The following is a 23875-nucleotide window of genomic DNA, read 5'->3' on the forward strand; positions in this document are numbered from 1 at the left end:
CAGAACATGAGACAAGACAGAAACAATACAATACACAAGGGGTTCGAGGGCCCTGCTCCTGCAAGCTTACAATCTTGTAGGGAGGGGAAGGTGGTACAGGAGGAAATGGCTGTGGGGGATGGAGTGGTGGGAGGAGTGGAGGAGGTCGGCTGTTAGGTGAGGGTAGGGTAGGCTTCCCTGAAGAGGTGGGTTTTTAGGGTGCGCCTGAAGGTGAGGAGGGAAGGTGATAGTCTGATGGATTGGGGTAGGGAGTTCTAGAGGATGGGGGAAGTCCTGGAGAAATCCTGCAGTTGGGCGTGGGAGGAGGAGACCAGGGAGCTAGAGAGTAGGAGGTCCTGTGAGGAGCGAAGGGCACGGGCAGGTTAGGTAGTTTGGGGCGGCGTTGTAAATGGCTTTGTAGGTCAGGGTTAGCAGTTTGAATTTTATGCGCTGGGCAATCGGGAGCCAGTGAAGGGATTGGCAGAGGGGGGTGGCAGATGTGGAGCGGTTGGCAAGGTGGATGAGTCTCGCCGCTGAGTTCAGGATCGCCTGGAGTGGGGATAGCGTTTGTTTGGGTAGGCCAGTGAGAATGGAGTTGCAGTAGTCTAGGCATGAGATGATGAGGGAGTGTACGAGTTGTTTAGTAGTGTCTGGGGTGAGGAACATACGTATCTTGGAGATGTTGCGGAGGTGGAGCCTGCATGGTCTTGATAGTAATTGGACGTGAGGTAGGAAGGAAAGGTTGGAGTCCAGGGTGACACCCAGGACTTTGGCATGTGGGGTGGGAGTGATGGTGGCATTGTTAGTAGTGATGGAGAGGATGGGGGGGGGGGGGGCGCGGGGTGGGGGGAAGACCAGGAGCTCGGTTTTGGACAGGTTTAGTTTGAGGAAATGGAGCGACATCCAGTCTGATATGTCGTTCAGGAGGTAGGCGATGTGGGCGGAGAGTGAGGGGGTGAGGTGGGGGGTGGAGAGGTAAATTTGTGTGTCGTCGGCATAGAGGTGGTAATTGAAGCCGTGGGAGTGTATTAGTTTGCCAAGGGAGGAGGTATAGATGGAGAAGAGGAGGGTTCCGCGGACAGAGCCTTGGGGGACTCCGACAGAGAGGGGGAGGTGGCAGTGTTATAGGTGACACTGAAGGAGCGTTGGGAAAGGTAGGAGGAGAACCAGGAGAGAGCAGCGTCCCTGATGCCAAGGGAGTGCAGTTTAGTAAGGAGGAGAGGGTGGTCAATGGTCGACAGTGTCGAAGGCCGCGGAGAGGTCAAGGAGGACAGAGTAGTGGCCATTAGCTTTGGCGGTTAGCAGGTCGTTGGTGATTATAAGTAGGGCGGTTTCGGTGGAGTGTAGAGGACGGAAGCCAGACTGTAGAGGGTCAAGGAGGTTGTTCTCAGTGAGGTGGGCGCTTATTGTAGGCCAGGTGCTCAAGGAGCTTGGAAGTGAATGGTAGCAGGGAGATGAGTCTGAGGTTGTTCAGGTCAGTGGGGTCAAGGGAGGGTTTTTTGAGTATGGGGGTGATGTGCGCGTGCTTTAGAGGGGAGGGGAAAGTGCCAGTGGAGAGGGAGAGATTGAAGATGTGGGTGAGGGAGCGAATGATGGAGGGGGGGGGTGACTGGAGGAGCTGTGAGGGGATAGGGTCCAGGGGGCAGGTTGTGAGGCGGGCTTCAGTGAAGACCTTAGAGACCTCCTCAGGGGTAGCTGGGCTGAAGGAGCGAAGCGTTGGAGAGGTGATAGTGTGCGGGGTGTTAGGCATAGCGGGGGGTAGTGAGGTCGGAGGAGGGGGGGGTTGAGGGGTTGAGGGAGGGTGGGGGGCAGGGTGGAGAGGTAGATTGTGAGTTGACAATGTCCTTACGGATTGCGTCAATCTTGTTTGGGAAATTATTGGCAATCTCGTGGGTGGTGAGTGAGGTACTGAGTGGAGGTGGGGAGGAGAGAGCAGGGATTTGAAAGTGGAGAAGAGCCGGCGGGGACAGGTGGAGAGGGTGTTGATAAGGTTTACGAAATAGGCTTGCTTGGTGGCGTGGAGGGAGATGGTGTAGGTGAGGAAGGCGGCTTTGTAGAGGGAGAACGCGCGAGGGGATCTGGTTTTGCGCCATAAGTGCTCCAGCGCGCGACTGCGTCATTTGAGAATTTTCGTGTGGTCGTTTTGCCAGGGTTGAAGCGGTCAGGGTCTGGTGTTACGCGTGGTTAGGAGTGCCAGGGAGTCGAGGGCAGCCGACAGTGAGATGTTGTACATAGTAGTGGCCAGGTCAGGGCATGACAGAGGGAGGATACTGTCATACAGACGGTCAGCTGCCGGGTGGAGATGGGTCAGGTTCAGATTGCGGAGGTTGCGGGTGATGGTTAGACGCTTTGGGGGGGGGAGTTAATGGAGGGGGAGATGGAGAAGTGAGGAGGTGGTGGTCAGAGAGGGGGAAGGGGGTGTTAGTGAAGTTGTGGGGGGTGCAGAGGTGGGAGAAAACGAGGTCCAGGGTGTTTCCATTGGTGTGGGTGGAAGACTGTGTGTGCTGTGTGAGCGCGAAGGAGGAGGTTAGGTGGAGGAGTTGGGAAGTAGCCAGGCTATTGGCGTTGATGGGGATGTTGAAGTCCCCTAGGATGATGGTCGGTAGCTCGGAGGAGAGGAAGAAGGGAAGCCAGGCGGCAATGTCGTCTAGGAAGAGGGATGCAGAACCAGGAGGCCGATAGATTACTGCAATCCTCAGAGGGGTGGGAGAGAAGAGCCGGATGCAGTGGGCCTCGAAGGAGGAGAAGGATAGGGAGGGGGGTTAGGGAGGACCTGGAAGGTGCTCAGCGGTGGCAGGAGCATACTGACCCCACCGCCTCTGCGGCCGCTCGGTCTGGGTTATGCTATGGTTGGGGGTTATGTTAAGGTAAGAGTTTATGTAACTTTAGCTCCCGCCCCCTGTTTTCTGAACTTTTGGACAAGCTGTATAAATTCTGCACTTTGAACAGATGTAGAGAAGAGAAGACTGCAGATACACAGGTACAACTTATGTAGGAGGATTTGTTTCCTCTCTGTGTATCTCCTGAGGCCAGTCACTGCACTGGGTATAGGTAAGGGTTTACAACCCCTTTGAAGATTTAATCATGAGTCGGTTTTATGGCCCTTTTACCCGTCTGACTGCTGAACAGCAGAGATTATGCTGGATGGTTATTCACTGTTATAAATAAGTCATCTAGAAAGGTGAAAATATTTTATTCTGTAAAGCGGTTATAAGGGAAGGACATTCTGTACCTCAAAGCCGTATTAAACCCAAAGGGAAACATTTGTTATATTGCAGCTTACCAATTCTTAGATGTGACGGCTGCATTAGTTTTATTTTTTAGGCTTTATTTTCTCTATTTTTATCTGGAGATCCTGCCAGTATGTCTGTTGTTTTTCAAAGGAACAAGCTCTCTTCCAGATATAGCGGTTACAGGGATGAGACAAACCATCTGCCAATGACGGGTGATTACAATACTCAGCTTTTATTTATTTATGTAAAAACGTTATCCTAAAAGGGAAAGCATGTTTGGTGTAATTGCTTGGAGTTTGGCTTCAATTTGTTAGTGTATTTAAATCTGCTAGTCCATTTAACACTCCCTCCCCCCAGACAGATAATGCTGCTGTCCAAAGGTGCCCCCTGTGCTCCTTCCTCCAGAGTGGGGGCGATCTAATACAGGAGGAGTGTTACTGACCAGCAGTGCCGGGACAAGATCATCTAGAGCCCGGGGTGAACATGCTGAATTGTGCCCCCCCCCCAAGATGTATGACCGTTATGTGTTAGCAAAAATCCCCTCCCCCACAAAAAAATTTACTAATCTGCCTGCTTATCCCCTAAGCATTCCCCCTCCTCCCAGTACAAATCTGCTCTTTGCTGAAATCCCCTTCCCAGCACAAATATTTGCCCCTCCTCAACCCCCCAGCTCAAATCCACTCATTCCTCATATGCCCCCAGCACAAATCCACCCCCCCTGAAAACAATTCCCTGCTCCTAGTACAAATCCTCTACCCCTCACCTCAAATTTCACTTCTGAGCACAAATCCTCTCCCCCTACTCTAAATCTCCCCTCCCAGCAAAAATTCTCCCCAATCCCCCATCCTAACACAAATCCTCCCAAATTTCCCCTCCTAGTACAAATCCCCCAATCATCCCTGCTAGCACAATCCCCCCCCACCCCACAAAAAAATTAATTCCCCTACTTGCACAAATCCCATCCCCAACCTCCTTTTGGTGCCCCCCCTCCTCACATGATATCACAGTGCCCAGGGCATCCACCCCCCAGCCCACCCCTTGTCCCAGCCCTGCTGACCAGATCACCAGGTGAACACAGAGGAGAAAAAGCCTAAAAAAGTAAACTAATGCAGCCAAGAGAAAAAAAGCATCGGGTGGTAAAAAAGCAAAATCCACCTGTTGGTTGTCTCTGTGGAATTCTACTGAGAAGTCATTTTACCCTTTTATATGTGTTGTTTTATATATTCCATGCATTTTAAGGTTTTAGATTCCACTTTTATACATTTTATCTTGTCTCTATTTTTGTGCCATTTTATGTTCTGGGATTTGATTATTGTGTGCTGACATTTTATTGTACATTTTATTGTCCAACTTTCATCTTTCATGTTTCAATAAAGTTTGTTGAATCCTTGAAATGTTTGTTTTAGTATTTTGAAGCGTTCATTTTCAGGCTTTGGTTACAATGTATCTAAAGCCTTCCTTTGTTTTAGTTTTGATAGAGTAGGGAAGGGTTAGAACCTCGCTCAGTTTTCTTTTTACATATTTTCATTTCCTGTTCACAGAGACACAAGGAAATCTCTCCGAGGTCCGAGGAATCCCCTCTTAGTCTAGGTTCACACCTATGCAGGTTGCTTTTGATGTGTTTCTGCATTGCGTTTTGCATTTTTGCCGCGTTTTTTTTTTCTTGTTGCTAGGCAGATTTAAAACGCAAAACGCATCAAAAACGCAATACATGCTTTTCTGCAGCATTCCCATTAAAGCCTATAGAACCAAAAACGCAACGTTTTGCTTTCAAAAAGTCCCTGACCCTTTCCAAAAAACGCACCGGGGTGAAAACGCAGAGATGTGAACCTGTCCCATAGGAAATCATGTTAAATGGACTGCTGTGCATTTCTAAAAAACTCTGCAGAAAACGCTTGGGTATGAACCTGGGGTTAGATGGGTGTCACTAGAACACATGGGGGGGGGGGGGGGGTTTATGAAAACTTGAGCACTCAGAATCTGGTGCAGCTGTGCATGAGAGCCAATCAGCTTCTAGCTTCTGCTTGCTCAATTAACCCCTTTGATCCTAAGGGTAAAACAAATGTTAATGCCTAAGCACAATTTTACAACTTTGACATGTGTTAGTGAATCTGTACATATCATCACTACTACTTTGTGCATCCAGGTGGATTATACCGCAATTTTTTTCAGGAGAAATTGCACTTTCATTTGGTGATAAATGGTAACGGATATATCCTGATTTTTTTTATTATTATTGATGGAAAACTGTCCCAAAATAGTAAAATAAATCATATTTTTTTTAGCTGTATATTTCCTGCTACTACCATAACCAAAGAACAACCCAAAATAAATTCTCCTGCTCCTGACGATCGCAGTGATACCACATGTGTGTATGTTAGTTGTGTTTGTACCCGTAGTACAGCCTTGAATCAACAGTGCACACTCTGCTGTTTTTTTTGTTTTTTTTTTATCCTACCTAAAACACACCGACACTAACTGACACTGATACTGATTTAGAAAACAAAATCCTGCTCAAGAAAATACTGACCCTGACCCAAACACTAACCCTGATACTGACCGAGGTCTAGGTTTTTTTTGTTTTTTTTAATTATTATTTTTTTATAATATTTATTACACACAGTTGTTTTGTTTTTCTCTCTGCAAGGAGAGAGGTAGATAAAATGTATTTCTCTCCTACATTCAGAGAGAGAAAACAGGGAGGTGGGTTTCACAATGACTGATCTCTGTGATAGCCAATAAAAGGCCATCACAGCAATCAGGTGACCTAGAAACATTCTGTGCTGGGAGCGTGCTGCATTTAGAGGACGGGGGGAGCTTCCCCCTCCAAACCTGCTGGCAGTGCCCCGCCTCCTCCTGAAGTAAGGTATTAGGGGCTCTGGGGATTGGACCCTGATGTAAGGAAGGGGAGGGCTCTGGGGAGTGGACCCTGATGGAAGGAGGGGGGGGGCTCTAGGGACCCTGATGTAAGCAGAGGGACTCTGGGACCCTGACGTAAGGAGGGTACTTTGATGTAAGGTGGGTGTGAATATAGAGACCTTGATGTAAGGCAATGTTCCAGGAACCCCAATGGGGAGTGGACCCTGATGTAAGGAAGTAGGGACTTTGGAGAGTGGACCCTGATGTAAAGAAGAGGGGGCTCTGGGGAGTGGACCCTGGTGGAAGGAAAGGGGGCTCTGGGAAGCCTGATAGAAGGAAGGGGGGGATCTGGGGAGTCTGATGGAATGAAAGGGACCCTGGAGACCCTAATGGAAGGGGGGATTACACTGGGAACCCTAATATAAGGAGGGGGCCCTGAGGACACTGATGTAGGGAGGAGGGGGGACCCTGATTTAACCAGGGAAACTCTGAAGACTCGGGGACCTTGATATTTTGGGTGGCTCTGGGGGCCCTGACCTAAGGGGGGTAACTCTGAGACTCTGATATTAGTGGGGAATCTGTTTGAGGGGGAACACTGATGGGGATTCCTAATTTAAGGGGGGATCATCCACTCCCACAAGTCCCTCCAACTGTTAGACAAAATCTGTCCTCTGTGTCACTTACTACTGACCTCTGAACTTTGGGTCACTACTGACCTCTGAACTTTGCTTCCCTTACTACTGGCCTCTGTCCTTCGCTCTGCTGACCCCTATCCTCTGCCCAGCAGACCCAGTACACTGCCTTTCTGACCCCTGTCCTCTGCCCCAGCAGATCCAGTACACTGCCCTTCTGACCCCTATCCTCCGCCAAGCAGACCCAATACACTGCCCTTCTGACCCCTGCCCTCCACCCAGCAGACCCAGTACACTGCCCTTCTGACCCCTATCCTCCGCCAAGTAGACCCAATACACTGCCTTTCTGACCTCTGTCCTCCACCCAGCAGACCCAATACACTGCCCTTCTGAGCCCTGTCCTCCACCCTGCTGGCCCCTGTACACTACAATAGAAACAGTTGACCCCTGTAAACTGCCCAGCTGAACTTCCATCCTCTGCCACCCTGACAGTATCAATAAAGTAAAACATGGCACCTGCCCCGGTCTATAACTGGCTTATGAAGCAAGGACTACATGAACCGGGCAACGCATGTCAGTAATAAAGGAAAAATAAAAAAGGGGGTTCAAAAATCAACTCACCAGCCAGCTTGCCAACAACCAAATTCACCTGTCTAACAGTATGCGTTAAAAACAGGGGTTTAGTTAGCACACATTTGCAAATACATACGTAAGCCACAGAGCCACGTCACGGCACCCTGATATTCTGTGGTCCTAACTCTACAAATTTGAGTCCTAAAAAAATGTGCACCTGCTCTTGGTCTATCCTTTAAATGCATGTGCCTCTACTATGGGGACTCAAATTTGTAGAGTTAGGACCACAGAATATCAGGGTGCCGTGACGTGGCTCTGTGGCTTACGTATGTATTTGCAAATGTGTGCAAACTAAACCCCTGTTTTTAACGCATACTGTTAGACAGGTTAATTTGGTTGTTGGCAAGCTGGCTGGTGAGTTGATTTTTGAACCCCCTTTTTTATTTTTCCTTTATTACTGACCCTGACAGTATCTACTGCACCCCCCACATCAAACAGACTAGATCCAGCGCTGATCAGATTCCTCTATTTTACTCTCCAACCATCATAACAAATGAAATCTGATTGGCTGATAAGGGCAACACAGAAAACTTTCCTTTCACCCGATTTATAGACACGGGACCCAAAGTAAATGTTATTTTACATGTTATAGGCAGATATAAATCACCATCAGACCACCGAGCAATGAGGAGGCCATAGAGATGTACAGATCCCATTTCATGGAAGATCAGAGATAATATTTGTAGTTATCACTGTTTGTGATGTCACGGCATTGCTGTCTTTTATTGAAGATGATAATATGTGATTGTATATATAAAAACTTCAGTAAGATCCAGAATCCCCAATAAAAGGTCAGAAAATGATGTATTGTGGGATCTGTCATTTCTGAATGAGACCTCCATAATGTCTCCTATTGGTGGATGAAAAACCATTCCTTGAAGATGTAAATTATTAGAATAAAATGCCCCATGTGGGCCGGGTGATGGTCAACGTGAACGACCCTCTGCAAATCCTGCATCGCCTTCCTGCTACTGATTGCAGCATTGGACACAAAGTGAAATGAATGTTGTATAAGGATAAAGGTGATCCTTACTAGATCCTACATCAAAACAATATATTATGAAATAACAGTAATAAGAGCGTTCATTTCAGCTAATATATATATACTTGTGTGAGTTCTATTGCATTAGAAAAGGCTATTATTATGGGTATATAGAACTATGCACTTTGTCTGGCTATATACTGTATATACAGTTGTTTTTGTGTAGTCAGCTACATTTGATATGTGATGGTTCCACTGTATGCCATTGGGAGTGTGAAGTGTTCATACACCATTGGGAGTGTGAGGTATTCATACACCATTGGGAGTGTAAGGTATTCATACACCATTGGGAGTGTGAGGTATTCCTACACCATTGGGAGTGTGAGGTATTCATACACCATTGGGAGTGTGAGGTATTCCTACACCATTGGGAGTGTAAGGTATTCATACACCATTGGGAGTGTGGGGTATTCATACACCATTGGGAGTGTGAGGTATTCCTACACCATTGGGAGTGTGAGGTATTCCTACACCATTGGGAGTGTGAGGTATTCCTACACCATTGGGAGTGTGAGGTATTCGTATACCATTGGGAGTGTGAGGTATTCCTACACCATTGGGAGTGTGAGGTATTCCTACACCATTGGGAGTGTAAGGTATTCATACACCATTGGGAGTGTGGGGTATTCATACACCATTGGGAGTGTGAAGTATTCCTACACCATTGGGAGTGTGAGGTATTCCTACACCATTGGGAGTGTGAGGTATTCCTACACCATTGGGAGTGTGAGGTATTCCTACACCATTGGGAGTGTGAGACACCATTGGGAGTGTGAGGTATTCATACACCATTGGGAGTGTAAGGTATTCATACACCATTGGGAGTGTAAGGTATTCATACACCATTGGGAGTGTGGGGTATTCATACACCATTGGGAGTGTGGGGTATTCATACACCATTGGGAGTGTAAGGTATTCATACACCATTGGGAGTGTGGGGTATTCATACACCATTGGGTGTGTGGGGTATTCATACACCATTGGGTGTGTGGGGTATTCATACACCATTGGGAGTGTAAGGTATTCATACACCATTAGGTGTGTGGGGTATTCATACACCATTGGGAGTGTGAGGTATTCATACACCATTGGGAGTGTGAGGTATTCATACACCATTGGGAGTGTGAGGTATTCATACACCATTGGAAGTGTGGGGTATTCATACACCATTGGGAGTGTGGGGTATTCATACACCATTAGGAGTGTGGGGTATTCATACACCATTGGGAGTGTGAGGTATTCATATACCATTGGGAGTGTGGGGTATTCATACACCATTGGGAGTGTGGGGTATTCATACACCATTGGGTGTGCGGGGTATTCATACACCATTGGGTGTGCGGGGTATTCATACACCATTGGGAGTGTGGGGTATTCATACACCATTGGGAGTGTGAGGTATTCGTATACCATTGGGTGTGTGGGGTATTCATACACCATTAGGAGTGTGAAGTATTCATACACCATTGGGAGTGTGGGGTATTCATACACCATTGGGTGTGCGGGGTATTCCTACACCATTGGGAGTGTGAGGTATTCCTACACCATTGGGAGTGTGAGGTATTCCTACACCATTGGGAGTGTGAGGTATTCGTATACCATTGGGAGTGTGAGGTATTCCTACACCATTGGGAGTGTGAGGTATTCCTACACCATTGGGAGTGTAAGGTATTCATACACCATTGGGAGTGTGGGGTATTCATACACCATTGGGAGTGTAAGGTATTCATACACCATTGGGAGTGTGGGGTATTCATACACCATTGGGAGTGTGAAGTATTCCTACACCATTGGGAGTGTGAGGTATTCCTACACCATTGGGAGTGTGAGGTATTCCTACACCATTGGGAGTGTGAGGTATTCCTACACCATTGGGAGTGTGAGACACCATTGGGAGTGTGAGGTATTCATACACCATTGGGAGTGTAAGGTATTCATACACCATTGGGAGTGTGGGGTATTCATACACCATTGGGAGTGTAAGGTATTCATACACCATTGGGAGTGTGGGGTATTCATACACCATTGGGAGTGTGGGGTATTCATACACCATTGGGAGTGTAAGGTATTCATACACCATTGGGAGTGTGGGGTATTCATACACCATTGGGTGTGTGGGGTATTCATACACCATTGGGTGTGTGGGGTATTCATACACCATTGGGAGTGTAAGGTATTCATACACCATTAGGTGTGTGGGGTATTCATACACCATTGGGAGTGTGAGGTATTCATACACCATTGGGAGTGTGAGGTATTCATACACCATTGGAAGTGTGGGGTATTCATACACCATTGGGAGTGTGGGGTATTCATACACCATTAGGAGTGTGGGTTATTCATACACCATTGGGAGTGTGAGGTATTCATATACCATTGGGAGTGTGGGGTATTCATACACCATTGGGTGTGCGGGGTATTCATACACCATTGGGTGTGCGGGGTATTCATACACCATTGGGAGTGTGGGGTATTCATACACCATTGGGAGTGTGAGGTATTCGTATACCATTGGGTGTGTGGGGTATTCATACACCATTAGGAGTGTGAAGTATTCATACACCATTGGGAGTGTGGGGTATTCATACACCATTGGGTGTGCGGGGTATTCATACACCATTGGGAGTGTGGGGTATTCATACACCATTGGGTGTGTGGGGTATTCATACACCATTGGGTGTGCGGGGTATTCATACACCATTGGGAGTGTGGGGTATTCATACACCATTGGGTGTGTGGGGTATTCATACACTAATGGGTGTGCAGAGTATTAATGCACCATTAGATGTTGTAGATAGTCCACTATACATCATGAGTGTTGTGAACTGATAAGCAATAAGGGGTGTAGCATGTAAAACCCTATAAGAGTGTGACCTGTAACCAACTTAATCAGAGGACCTGCTGGGCAGGGCAGGGGTGCTCTCATACAGCTGTATTATCAATAAATATATGATTTGGAGCTCTGGTCTGCAAGGTTGTTTATTTCAGGTTTGAAGCTGTGAAATTCCCTAAACATTTTTAGTGCCTTTGACCCGGATCATCGTTGAAGCCTGGAGATCACTGCAGCCTATACACATCTCAACTACAGACAAGCAAGGCCTAATAGGTGAGCTTATTCTCACATAAAAAACTTGTTTGTGGTTGGGGAATGGAGAGGATGCAAGTGTTCCAGTTGCTAAATGCATGAATAAAAGAACCCAGACGAGAGAGCATATGTAATATGTAACTATTGTAACTGTGTGATTGTACTATCTGTTATCTGTTATTTGTGCTATTTGTTATTCTGTTCCTTGTCTTGTCTGTGGATGATGTATTCTCTAACTAACCTTGCGGTATGTGAATGGGTTCCAGGTATAGTCTCTGAATTAGCAGGGATGATACGCCCTTATGGGCAGAAGAACGGTCATTGCTATTTTAGCTGGTGACTGCTCCGGAGGGGCTATGAATGTGTAAGTGATTGTGGGTAAGACGTGGTTGAGGTAAGCTACCCTCTTGCTGAGCAGAGGAGAGAGCGAGAAACATAGAAATAACAGATAAAGAATGCAGAGTACTAAAAACCGCTCTCATACTGTCAGCCTTTTACTTACTGTCTCAGCCTTTACCATCAAGTTTCTCTGATTTGTGACACCTTTTGACCTGAGTCACTTCGGGTAACATTTCATAGGAAACAAAAGATGTTTATAAGGCTGTGTCTGTCCTTTTCTATATATCTGTCTGTGATCTATATTTTCTTAACTCTGTTTCCTTAAGTGTTAAAAAAATGAACTGCAGAAACCAAGTGTCTTCCGTTGGGCGGACCCGGTTTATTCCTGGAAGCCAGGAAACTGGCTGTGCTGATATGGAGATGTTGGCAGCTTGCCAGGAATGTACTAATTAGAGATGAGCGAAGAATTCAAAAATTCGATTTGGCTGATTCGGCGAATTCCAGTATGAAATTCGATTCGATGCGAATTTATTCGCTACGAAGATGACTTATAAAAAGGGTTTCTAGGCTTCAGAGAGCCTTTAAATTAGTGCAGAACACTGTACCTTTAATTTAAATGACCTTGGAGATGAGGAAGGAGAAGGAGAAGGATGAGAAGAAGGAGAAGGAGAAGGATGAGAAGAAGGAGAAGGAGAAGGATGAGAAGAAGGAGAAGGAGAAGGATGAGGAGAAGGAGAAGGATGAGAAGAAGGAGAAGGAGAAGGATGAGAAGAAGGAGAAGGAGAAGGATGAGAAGAAGGAGAAGGAGAAGGAGAAGGATGAGAAGAAGGAGAAGGAGAAGGATGAGAAGATGGAGAAGGAGAAGGATGAGAAGCAGGAGAAGGAGAAGGATGAGAAGAAGGAGAAGGATGAGAAGAAGGAGAAGGAGAAGGATGAGAAGAAGGAGAAGGATGAGAAGATGGAGAATGAGAAGGATGAGAAGAAGGAGAAGGAGAAGGATGAGAAGAAGGAGAAGGAGAAGGATGAGAAGAAGGAGAAGGATGAGAAGAAGGAGAAGGAGAAGGATGAGAAGAAGGAGAAGAAGGAGAAGGATGAGAAGAAGGAGAAGGATGAGAAGAAGGAGAAGGATGAGAAGAAGGATGAGAAGGATGAGAAGAAGGAGAAGGATGAGAAGAAGGAGAAGGATGAGAAGAAGGAGAAGCAGAAGGAGAAGGATGAGAAGAAGGAGAAGGATGAGAAGATGGAGAAGGAGAAGGATGAGAAGAAGGAGAAGGAGAAGGATGAGAAGAAGGAGAAGGAGAAGGATGAGAAGAAGGAGAAGGAGAAGGATGAGAAGTAGGAGAAGGATGAGAAGAAGGAGAAGGAGAAGGATGAGAAGAAGGAGAAGGATGAGAAGAAGGATGAGAAGAAGGATGAGAAGAAGGAGAAGGATGAGAAGAAGGATGAGAAGAAGGAGAAGGAGAAGGATGAGAAGAAGGAGAAGGATGAGAAGAAGGAGAAGGATGAGAAGAAGGATGAGAAGAAGGATGAGACGAAGGAGAAGGATGAGAAGAAGGACAGTTCTGTGACAGTTTCTGTCTATTTCTGACAGTTCTGGGACATTCACTCCATACAGCGGTTTCAACCGCTGTATGGAGGGAATGTCATAGAACTGTCAGAAATAGACTATTTCTAACAGTTCTGGGACACTCACTCCATACAGCGGTTGAAACATTGTATCTATTTGTTTCCATAAATGGATCCATTTATGGAAACAAATAGATACAATGTTTCAACCGCTGTATGGAAGGAATGTCCCAGAACTGTCATAAATAGTCTATTTCTGACAGTTCTGGGACATTCCCTCCATACAGCGGTTTCCGGCAAAAAGTGTATGTGCAGAGTTCCTCTATTCTGCAGATACACTTAGAGGAGCTCTGCAGATACACTTAGAGGAGCTCTGCACATACACTTTTTGCCGGCTTGGAATTATTCTTATTTTCATCCTACTTCTTCTTCTTCTTCATCCTCATCCTCTTCTTCTTCTTCTGAGGATGAAGAAGTAGAAGAAGAAGAAGAAGTAGGATGAAAATAAGAATTCCAAACCGGCAAAAAGTGTATGTGCAGAGTTCCTCTATTTCTGACAGTTCTCTGACAGCTCCTTCACATGTACAGCGGTTGAAACATCTGTATCCTAAATGGAAACTAATAGATACAATGTTTCAACCGCTTTACATGTGTTCCTTCTGTCAGAGAACTGTCAGAAATAGCGGAGCTCACTGCAGGGACACTTTTGCCGGCTGATCGGGAAATGTTCGATTCGCGCACCCGAAGTAGGCAAAATTTCGGATTCGATGCAAATCGAATATTTCCTGAAATTCGACTCGAATTCCGGTTCGCCTGGTTCGATTTGCTCATCTCTAGTACTAATCTAAGCAAAAATAACACTTTGCGATGTGCTAAAAAGTTAGTAAATAAGACTCTGTAACTTTGTTTTGTTAACAGGGAAGGTAAGAAGAAATTAACTGGTTGACGACCAGCCACAGTACATATACTGCGGCAGGGCGGCACCGCTGTGCAAAATCACGTTTATATACGTCATTTTGCATATCAGGTAGGGGGCATGCATGAGGCGTGCGACAGCCCTACCAGCGCCGCCAATCACGGCCGTGGGTGTCAATCACCAGGTCACCGGCCGGTCATTACCCGCCGGATCCCGGCGATTGCTGGCAAACAGTGACACAGAGCACAGCTGCATTGTTTTCAATGCAGCTTTGCTCCCTGTCAGTTCCCAGCACACTGTGTCCGGGACAGCGTGCAACAGTGAAGCACCCCCCTCGCCCACTAGTAAAACACACCCTTCACATAGTTAGCCCTTTGATTGCCTAAAAAAGTTAACCCCTTCCTCCCCAGTGCCATTAGCACAATGTCAGTGTTTTTTTTTTTTTTGCACTGATCACTGTATTGTCACTGGGGATGTCAGTGACCCCAAGTCAGTTCTCCCCAGTGTCAGAATGTCCGCCGCAGTCCTGCCATAACTCGCTGATCACCGCCATTATTAGTATATAAAAAAACAAAAATTAAAAATCCAGTATCTTTACTGCCATTTGTAAATGCTATAACTTTCATAACTTTCATGTAAAACAATTAATTTACACGTATTGGGATTTTATGAGCAAAGACATGTCGCAGAATACATTTTGGCTGAAATGTATGACAAAATTTGATTTTTAAATTTTTTTACTGGACATGTTTTATAGCAAAAAGTCCAAAATATTTTTTTTCTCAAAATTGTTGTGTTTTTTTTTATAGCGCAAAAAAAAAAAAACTGCACAGGCAATTAATTACCACCGAAAGAAATCTCAATTTGTGGAGGAAAAAAGATGTAAATCTAATTTTGGTGCAGCGTTGTATGACCGCGCAATTGTCAGTTAAAATAAAGCAGTGCCGTAACACAAACGCTTATGTAACCGCCTCCTGACCGCCCTATAGCAGAAATACTGCTACAGGGCGGCACAGGTGCTCAAAATCACATATATATACGTGATTCGCACTCCCGTGGTTTTCACGCCCCTCCCAGATGGCGTCAGATTGCCCGTCAGTACACCAGTCATCACATTTAACCCCTTGATTGCCAGGAAGACGCTCATACACAATAAACCTCCATTGCTAGTATAGTGTCTGAGCGGATTAATATGTTTGATCAGATCAGCACTATACCAGTGTTTACATTAGTATAGCGTCCCCAAAAATGCAGTGTAGCAGGATCAGCCCCAGCACCTGCCAGCACCTGCGTTAAGCCCCTACACTTACCCCTCCCTTCTCCCCCAGCAAGTGCAGTGTCAGTAGGTCACTGTCACTTGATACATTGCACACAAAACCGCAGTGTTGGCAGAATTAGGCCTGATCTCTGTTAGCACTTGTTGGTAAATTTTGATGACTCTCATATGCATCAGAGTGCCAGTACTAGTGCCGCGCTACCTTTTGGTGAACTGGCGACACCAGTGGTCTAGTACATCTTGGTCTTTCACATCTTAGATTGTAAGCTCCCAGAATCAGGGCCCTCCTAACCCTATTGTATTGAACTGTATTGTTGCTGTATTGTCTCCCGTTATACAAACATTTTTTCTGGCAGAGATTTCCTCTCTTTTTTTCATTCAGTCCACAGGCTGCATAAAAAAAAAAAGAACATAGCATATACAGTAATACCTCGGTTTACGAGTGCCTCTGTTAACGTAATTTTCGGTTTACGAATGAAAATCCATTGAAAATAATGCCTTGATTTACAAATTTTTTACACATGTTTTTCGCAATACTAAGTGTATGTCAGTGCTGATTTTTAAATGCAATTGCACTCTTTTTTTTTCTTCAGTATAGCTCACAACATTAGCTGTCAGTTTCCCAGAGCTAAAGGATACTTTGTATGTTTTAAGAAACTGAAAGGAAACATTGTATCTTTTAAGAAACTGAAAGGAAACATTGTATCTTTTAACTTGGGGAAATAAACTAAAAGAAACTTTCTCTCTTTCAGCTGGAGGGGGAAAGTAACTGCTGAATTTCTGAACTACTGTATAGTGAAGAAAAAAAATGTTAATTACCTTTAAAAACTGGCACCCGACAGCTGAGTGAATTGCTGACAGCTGAAACATTAACACATGGTTGTCACTACTAAAATACTGCATGAGTTAATAAAACAACTCATGCGGTATTTTAGTAGTGTTTACTGTTTTTCTGAGCTTCTGAACAAATTAATTGGTTTTCAATGCATTCCTATGGGAAACAATGTTTCGGTTTACAAATTTTTCACTATATGAAATGTCCTGCAGAACTAATTAAATTCGTGAACCGAGGTACTGGTACATCACTGGTACATCACTGGACTTTGAATGGTTATACCAGGATGATGCCTACAGCTGCAGGCATCATCCTGGTATCGTTTTATTCAACCGGCAATCGGCTTTCATGTAAAAGCAATCCTAGTGGCTAATTAACTGCAGGATTGCTTTTACAAGCAGTGGAAGACTATGCCCCCTTCCCCCACTGCCTTCCACGGCCTTCTCGGGCAGTCCCGTGCCATCGGGGCAACCTGAGAATGCAGCCGGTGTTTCTGCTAGCTGACCATAGAGCTGATTGGAGACCAGAGTGGTGCCAATCATCTCTATAGCCTAAGAAATCAGAAGCTACGAGCATTTTATCACTTCAGTTTCACAGGATATAAACAGCGCCATTTGTAAATTGGGAAAGCATCTGATCACACCGATCTTGGTTTGATTAGATAATGTAAGGGCAGAGGAGAGCGGGCACATAGGGTCCCGGCTAGGCCACCACCGGCGGGAGCTCCTCCTATGATCGCTTAATTATCAAGACCATGATATAATTCTGCAGAAAGCAAGGCATAAGGGGTCCATTTCTGAAGATGGTTCGCGGATTTTCTTCTTTCCTGATTTCTTGGCGTAAGTTCAATGCCAACGTGCAAATTATTCTGATGTGAAGAGAAGGCTGCGCCAATTGGATCTCAGTTATTCCACACTCGGGCGTATTTGCCACGAGGCAAACAAGGCGTTTGCCTAGGGCGGCACGTGGTGCCGCCCCCCCCTCCAACGGAAGGGACACTAAGTACAGGGGCAGGCAGGGGGCTGCTGTGTCTTACCTGGCTCCGGTCCCAGTCCCACGACGATCCAGTCCAGGAAGCGCAGCTCCTTCATCCTCTCCGGCCGCTCTCTCACTCGATGTTGGCTCGGCCACTCGGCTCTGCCTCCTCACCGGCGATTGGGCGCCAGAACTGTAGCTCAGGAAAGGCACACAGGCGGCCAATCACCTGTGAGTAGGCAGAGCCGAGCGGCCCACGAACACCGAGTGAGAGAGCACCCAGAGTGAATGAAGCAGGACAGCTGACCGCCCGGTATGTGTGCTGTGCTGATGGTGCTGCTGCAACCAGGTATGCTGGCTGCAGCAGCACCTAGGCTGGAGCAGGGGTTAGCAAGCTAAGTGTCATTGGGAGGAATAGTGCCCCATCGTTGGTGTCACTGACACCAATGATGGGGCATTATTCCTCCCCCCACTGACACCAACGATGGGGCACTATTCCTCCCCCCACTGACACCAACGATGGGGCACTATTCCTCCCCCACTGACACCAACGATGGGGCACTATTCCTCCCCCACTGACACCAACGATGGGGAACTATTCCTCCCCCCACTGACACCAACGATGGGCCACTATTCCTCCCCCCACTGACACCAACGATGGGCCACTATTCCTCCCCCCACTGACACCAACGGTGGAACACTATTCCTCCCACTAACACCAATGTTGGGACACTGACACCAATGATGGGGCACTATTCCTCCCCACTGACACCAAAGACGGGGCACTATTCCTCCCACTGACACCAGTGATGGGGCACTATTCCTCCCACTGACACCAGTGATGGGGCACGATTCCTCCCACTGACACCAATGATGGGGCACTATTCCTCCCACTGACACCAATGATGGGGCACGGTTCTTCCCACTGACACCAATGATGGGGCACGGTCCTTCCCACTGACACCAATGATGGGGCATGATTCCTCCCACTGACACTATGTCTTGGAAATTTGCTTTAACGAATTTCTCCTTACCGTGAGTACTCGCAGTTGGATGCGCAGAAATCCCCCATAAAGCTGTGCGAATCTCGCTTACCACGACTGCAGCTAAACTACACGATTCCTGCCCATCCAAATACTTTGGTTCTGTTGAAATGTGGGGGATTGGAGCTCCGTTACCCTAGAATGATCACACGACACTCTAAGGCTGGTGTTGCAACTCACATAAGGGCCGATTTTAGACCCAGCTCTCTGTTTTATTAAAAATACACACATGCCCCCCACATGAATAAAGTCAATCCCCTCCCACCGAACAATGCAATGGGGAGTACCTATACAGAGGATGTACATTCCAATTGGAGCATAGCCTTTGCTATTATCTATCACTGGTCCTCCCCCATGAGTCTTCTGAGGTCAGCAGACTTCCTCCCCTTCCCCCCCATGAGCCATCTGAGGTCATATTTCCTGTCCTACTAGCTTCTATTGGTATGTAAAATTCTCTGCACAAGCATCTCCTAAAAATATCAGTCTGTACCTGGATGGGCCCGATACGATCTTTATTAAAACACATCCATCCGGATACAGTTCAGATTAGTAATGGGTTGTAAGATATGCATAAGCCTACACGCGGAGTTCACACCGCTTGCGCATTGCGTTATGAAGCCCACGTGGTACCATGCTGCTGATATGTGGATACAGGCCCACGGTCTACTGACAGCAGCATTCGCATCGAATGCCGTGGTGGTATACACGCCGGTCTATAAGCGCAGATCTGCCATCTCATCCATTACCAAGCTGAGTACTGTAATACATACATTGTACATGCGCATGGCCCAATTGCAGCCTTCAGAGCTTTAATTAAGCCACACGAGAGACATATGAATAACACGAATATATGACACATTTAAAGTTCGACCAACAATACAAAATTTCCATGACATTCCCTCCTGTTTTATCATATTCTCCTCGTGTCCCTTCTTGATCTTCTTCAGCTTGATGGGTGTAGTCTCAAACTTCAAAGAGTTCCTGTAGTTGTCCCTGAGAATAAAGCTCCACGGGGTACCTGAAACAACAAGACCCGACGCAGACTCGACGCAAACAGGCTTGATTGAAGCGATGATCCTCAAGAGCGTTGGAACCTTCACTACAGGAAGGCTCTTGCAAAAACCACAAACAGACTTGTGGTATGAATAAAGCTTGTGATCCCACGGTGGTCTGGGGAGATCCAGCAATAGATTCTCAAATTGCCCCTGCAGACGGGGCCACACAAGGCTGGTCTCGACCCAGACGGTTTTCCAAATCGCAGACACAAACCATGATGAGGCTTGAAGCTTGCTTGAAGGTCTTGGAGAATGTGGTCTTCAGAGAGATAAATTAGAGGGAAGCCAGGACGTAATCTGTAGAGAAGGTGGATGGTTGGTGAGGTCTTCCTCCGATCAGTGGTTGGAGTGGGATCCCAGGAGCGGGCATGGAGATGTGGTCGTCTGCCCGAGCTTGGTTTACACGGTCGATGAGGCAACAGGAACATCTCACCGCGGCATATAAAAGGCAGATGAAAAAGAGAAGCATCAGGATATACACTCCCACTTCCTTCAACCAAGATCCGATGGAGAACAGGAAATCTCCCAATCCTCCCAAACCCTTGAACGGATTCCAACCCTCACTAGCTATAGCTCTAGCTTTTCCCTGTAGTTCACTAACTTTGTCCATATGGGCCTGGACCTTGTCATCGGTGTCTACTATCCAAGTACAACAATCCTCTCCGATGAACTCACAGAACCCCCCTTTGGCGGCTAAAAGATAATCAAGGGCCATCTTCTCCTGAAGCACTAAAATTCCCATCTGCCGTTGTTCTTGGGCAATTTCTCTGACAGCCTCTACGGTCTCGTTAAACATACTATCCACGATGACAGAAAAATTGTTCAGGCGCTTCATAAGTTCTATTCCCCATCCTGTCCATGAGGGGAACCAAGCCCATGCCTGGTCGCCCTCAGAGAACAGCTCCCTGCGAACTCTCCCTGCCATCCTTACCTTCTTGTGGACCATCAACTCTTCATGATCCATCACTACATAGGATGCTGGGACTAGCTTTATGAGGGCACACGAACCTTTCGCGTTCTGGGGAAATGTTCTATAGGCTGCCGAACCACACAGAAAATAGTATGGACCTGTCAGAGCAGAGCAGGAGGAGTTCCTCGTTCGGCCTCTGGCACTGAGCAACAGTTGTACAGAGTGGGGGATTGCTCCCTCAGTCTGCACATCACATCCGTCCTTCCAACACACGTGGTCTGGTCGGTCAGTGTGGTTACTCAGAAGGGAAGTCTGGTTAGTCAGATTGACAGTTATACCTCCCTCGCAGGTGGTAGTCCCAACAAACTTGTTACCTGTGCCAAAGCTGATGTTAAAGCACACCTGAGGGCTGCCTAGCTGTCCAGTTACCCATAATGGACTGACGAGGGTCCTACAGGAGCTAGAGCTAATATTGGTGCTGAAACTGATGTTACTTGCTAAAAATGTGTCATTAAGTTCTACCGACAAATGTCTACGTGGGGGCTGACCAGGGGTCCCTTGCTTTTTCATGCCGACGCGGATGTCATATAGGGCATGAACAGCGGCCATTGCGGACATGTGATGACTGGGTGGGGGCTTAGAGCATACCCAACAGTTGGTTTTGTTGGCGGTTCTGGCTAAACGCAGGTGCATTTTAAATAAAAGGTTGGGGTATCTGCCGTCTTTTCCTCCGTTCACACACATGTAAGACATACAAACAAAAAGAAAAAGGAAAATGACACCCCTCATTCTCTGGTGTAGCTGAAAAGCTTCTTGCAGTGGCTTGCGTGCACCCAGTTGTCTCGTCCCTCGAGTTTGAGTGAGGTAGGTGTCGTCAGCTGGACTTGGTATGGTCTGGTGAACCGTGGCTCGAGTCCGGTTCTTTGATGTTTCTTTAGGACGACCCAATCACCTGGCTCAATAGAAAGAACACCTGTTATTGTATTTGGATCGGGGAGCGATTCGCGAACCCGATGGTGTATCTTCTGCAGCTCCCGTTGCAGAGATTGCACATAACCTGTAAGCTGTGAATGCAAAGACGACAACTGTTGAGGAAAGTACAACCCTGTTTTGGGAGGTCCCCCAAACAACACCTCGTAGGGTGACAGCCCATGTGGTTGCCGAGGGGCATTCCGGATGGAATAGGGGGCAATGGGGAGACACTCAGGCCAAGGTTTTTGGGTATCGGAAGACGTTCAACCTTAACGCTACTCTCGGGGTGATATGGGGTGTGTCGCCGCTGACTCCAGTTCCACCAAAGAAATGCAGTCGTGTCCTTTGGAAGAGAGGTTAATAGTGGACAGAGAAGACATGTTAGCAGAAGAGGTGTTAGTATTGTTAGTCGTGTTGCAAAATTCAGCACTGTCATTGCTGTCCTCCCCCCCCTTCTCATCTTCCGACACAGGAAGAAGAGAAGCTGGGTTAAGAATAGTGCATCGTTTGATAGTGAGGTTAGTAGGGGTTAGGAGGGCTTTCCCCTGAGAGGGGTACCTTGCCTTGGATGTCCTGTTTTCGCAGGACCGTTCTTGCTGCACCGGTGTCAGTGAGGCAAGGGAGGGGATATTTTAATTCCTCTAGAAAAAGATGGATCTGGGCCGACACCGATTTGTCAACTTCCTATGAGAGTTCATAGGAGTTACTTACCATGGTGGTCATAGGGGCGGAGGACTCATCAGGAATGAACTGCCACCGACCTTTAGGTAATTGGGGACAGCTCCTCCTCATGTGCCCCGTTTGGTGGCACTGGAAGCACCTGGGTGGGGGCCTATCCTTCCTGTGACCCAGATCCCTTGGTTTTTCGTGTGGGGTCTGGGACATAAGAACTTTGGCCTTGTCTTGTTTTCTTCTATCCATTTCCCTCTCTATTGCCGCAAGAGTGGAAAGGATAGCAGGGATAGACATCTCATTATATTCAGGTCGGGCCAGAACCAGCCTTTCCCGAATTTTAGTATCGATGCCTTCCAAAAATTTGGCCCGCAACAGAATGTGCGTCGCGGTCACCTTTACCCCTTCAGTTGGAGCATCAGGTCCAACTTCCAGATCTGCATCCAGTGCCGTCTGCTTGAGACGGCGCCAGAAGCAGGCGCTTTCCTCATTAGGACCCTGGGTGAGCTTCATCATGTCCGTAGTAGAGGTAGCACCATACATTTCTGGAAGCTTTGCCTTTAGCTGTGTACAGAACTCTTTGCCCCCTGAAGTCATCTCCTCATGAGTGGTTATAGAGCACCCTGCAATCACTGTACTGGCCACTTCCATGCCCACCTTTGCCCGTAGGATCTGTGCACAATCTGACCCGCTCATACCATAGCTGAACTGGTTTTGTCCAAACATTCGAGCAAATCCTCTCGGATTGACTCGATAGTCCGGGAGCTCAGCCAGAATAGTGCGGATCTCTGCCGGGGTGAAGGGGACATGCCAAACTACCCGTTCCCCTAAAGTCCGTTCCCCCTGTGCATTGGGAGGACCTTCAAATTGCTGCACTCTGACTGGATAGGCCTCGGTCCGGGAAGAGTGCAAGGGCTGACCCAGCTTCATCGGTGGGCTGAGATTAACCACCTCGCTTACTGCACCTTCAGGTTTGAGGTCCCTCAGATCAGGGTATAGCTGGGGGGCAGGGGTCTGATCAGTGGTTCGTAGCGCTTTGATGCAATCCGCCCTGTTTCTTAACCGGGTGTCTATTCCCCTTGATTCACAGATAGTCTGCAAATCGGTTGTTGAGAAGGCTTCGTAGTTGGAAACAGAAGGAGCTGGGGTGAAGCAGGGAGAAGGGAGAGGTAGAGGCAGAGGCTGAGGCATAGATACAGAAGACACAGAAGGTACATCAAGAGTGACGTCACTAACAGAAGAGACAGGTGCAGTTATACTTATCTCAGCCACTGTTGGTTGTTGGGGAACCCCAGCAGACCCTGATCCTGCCTGCCTTAGTAGAGTCAGCCCTGAAAGAGCTTCCTCCACCTCTGACACCGGATCTTCCTGTTTTATTCCCTCTGGAGGCCAGGTATACATCACCTGGTTCTTCCGGACAGACACCAGTTTATGTATGCCCTGCTTCCCTAATTGGATTGACCTGTGAAGCCATAGCTGTGCGATCTCTAGTTCTGACGCCTGCATCCGTGGTTCAAATTCAGAGATGAATTTTTCCCACCTCCATGCGTCAAATGTACCTTCCCGGGGAATTTCCCATCTGGTACCCTTCGACCATTTATTCCACCTTTTGAGGGGTTCTGTAGACTTCCCCCCCAAACTCACCTTCATCAGTTGTGCAGCTGTCCTTACCCTGAAGAGGGCTGCTTCCCCCTCTCTCTTCATGGACTGACTACTGCCCATCGTGACTAGTCACTGGTATATATCCCGCGTCCGGGTACCTGTTTACCCCCTGGAGCACTCGGTGGGATCCTACCGAGAGGCCTGATTCCACCACTTTCCCAGCACAGCGTAATTTATGTGATACTTATCGA

This window comes from Staurois parvus, unplaced genomic scaffold (assembly GCF_062004578.1).
Source record: "Staurois parvus isolate SC_StPar_1 unplaced genomic scaffold, SC_StPar_1.0 ptg000575l, whole genome shotgun sequence".
Classification (NCBI taxonomy): domain Eukaryota; kingdom Metazoa; phylum Chordata; class Amphibia; order Anura; family Ranidae; genus Staurois; species Staurois parvus.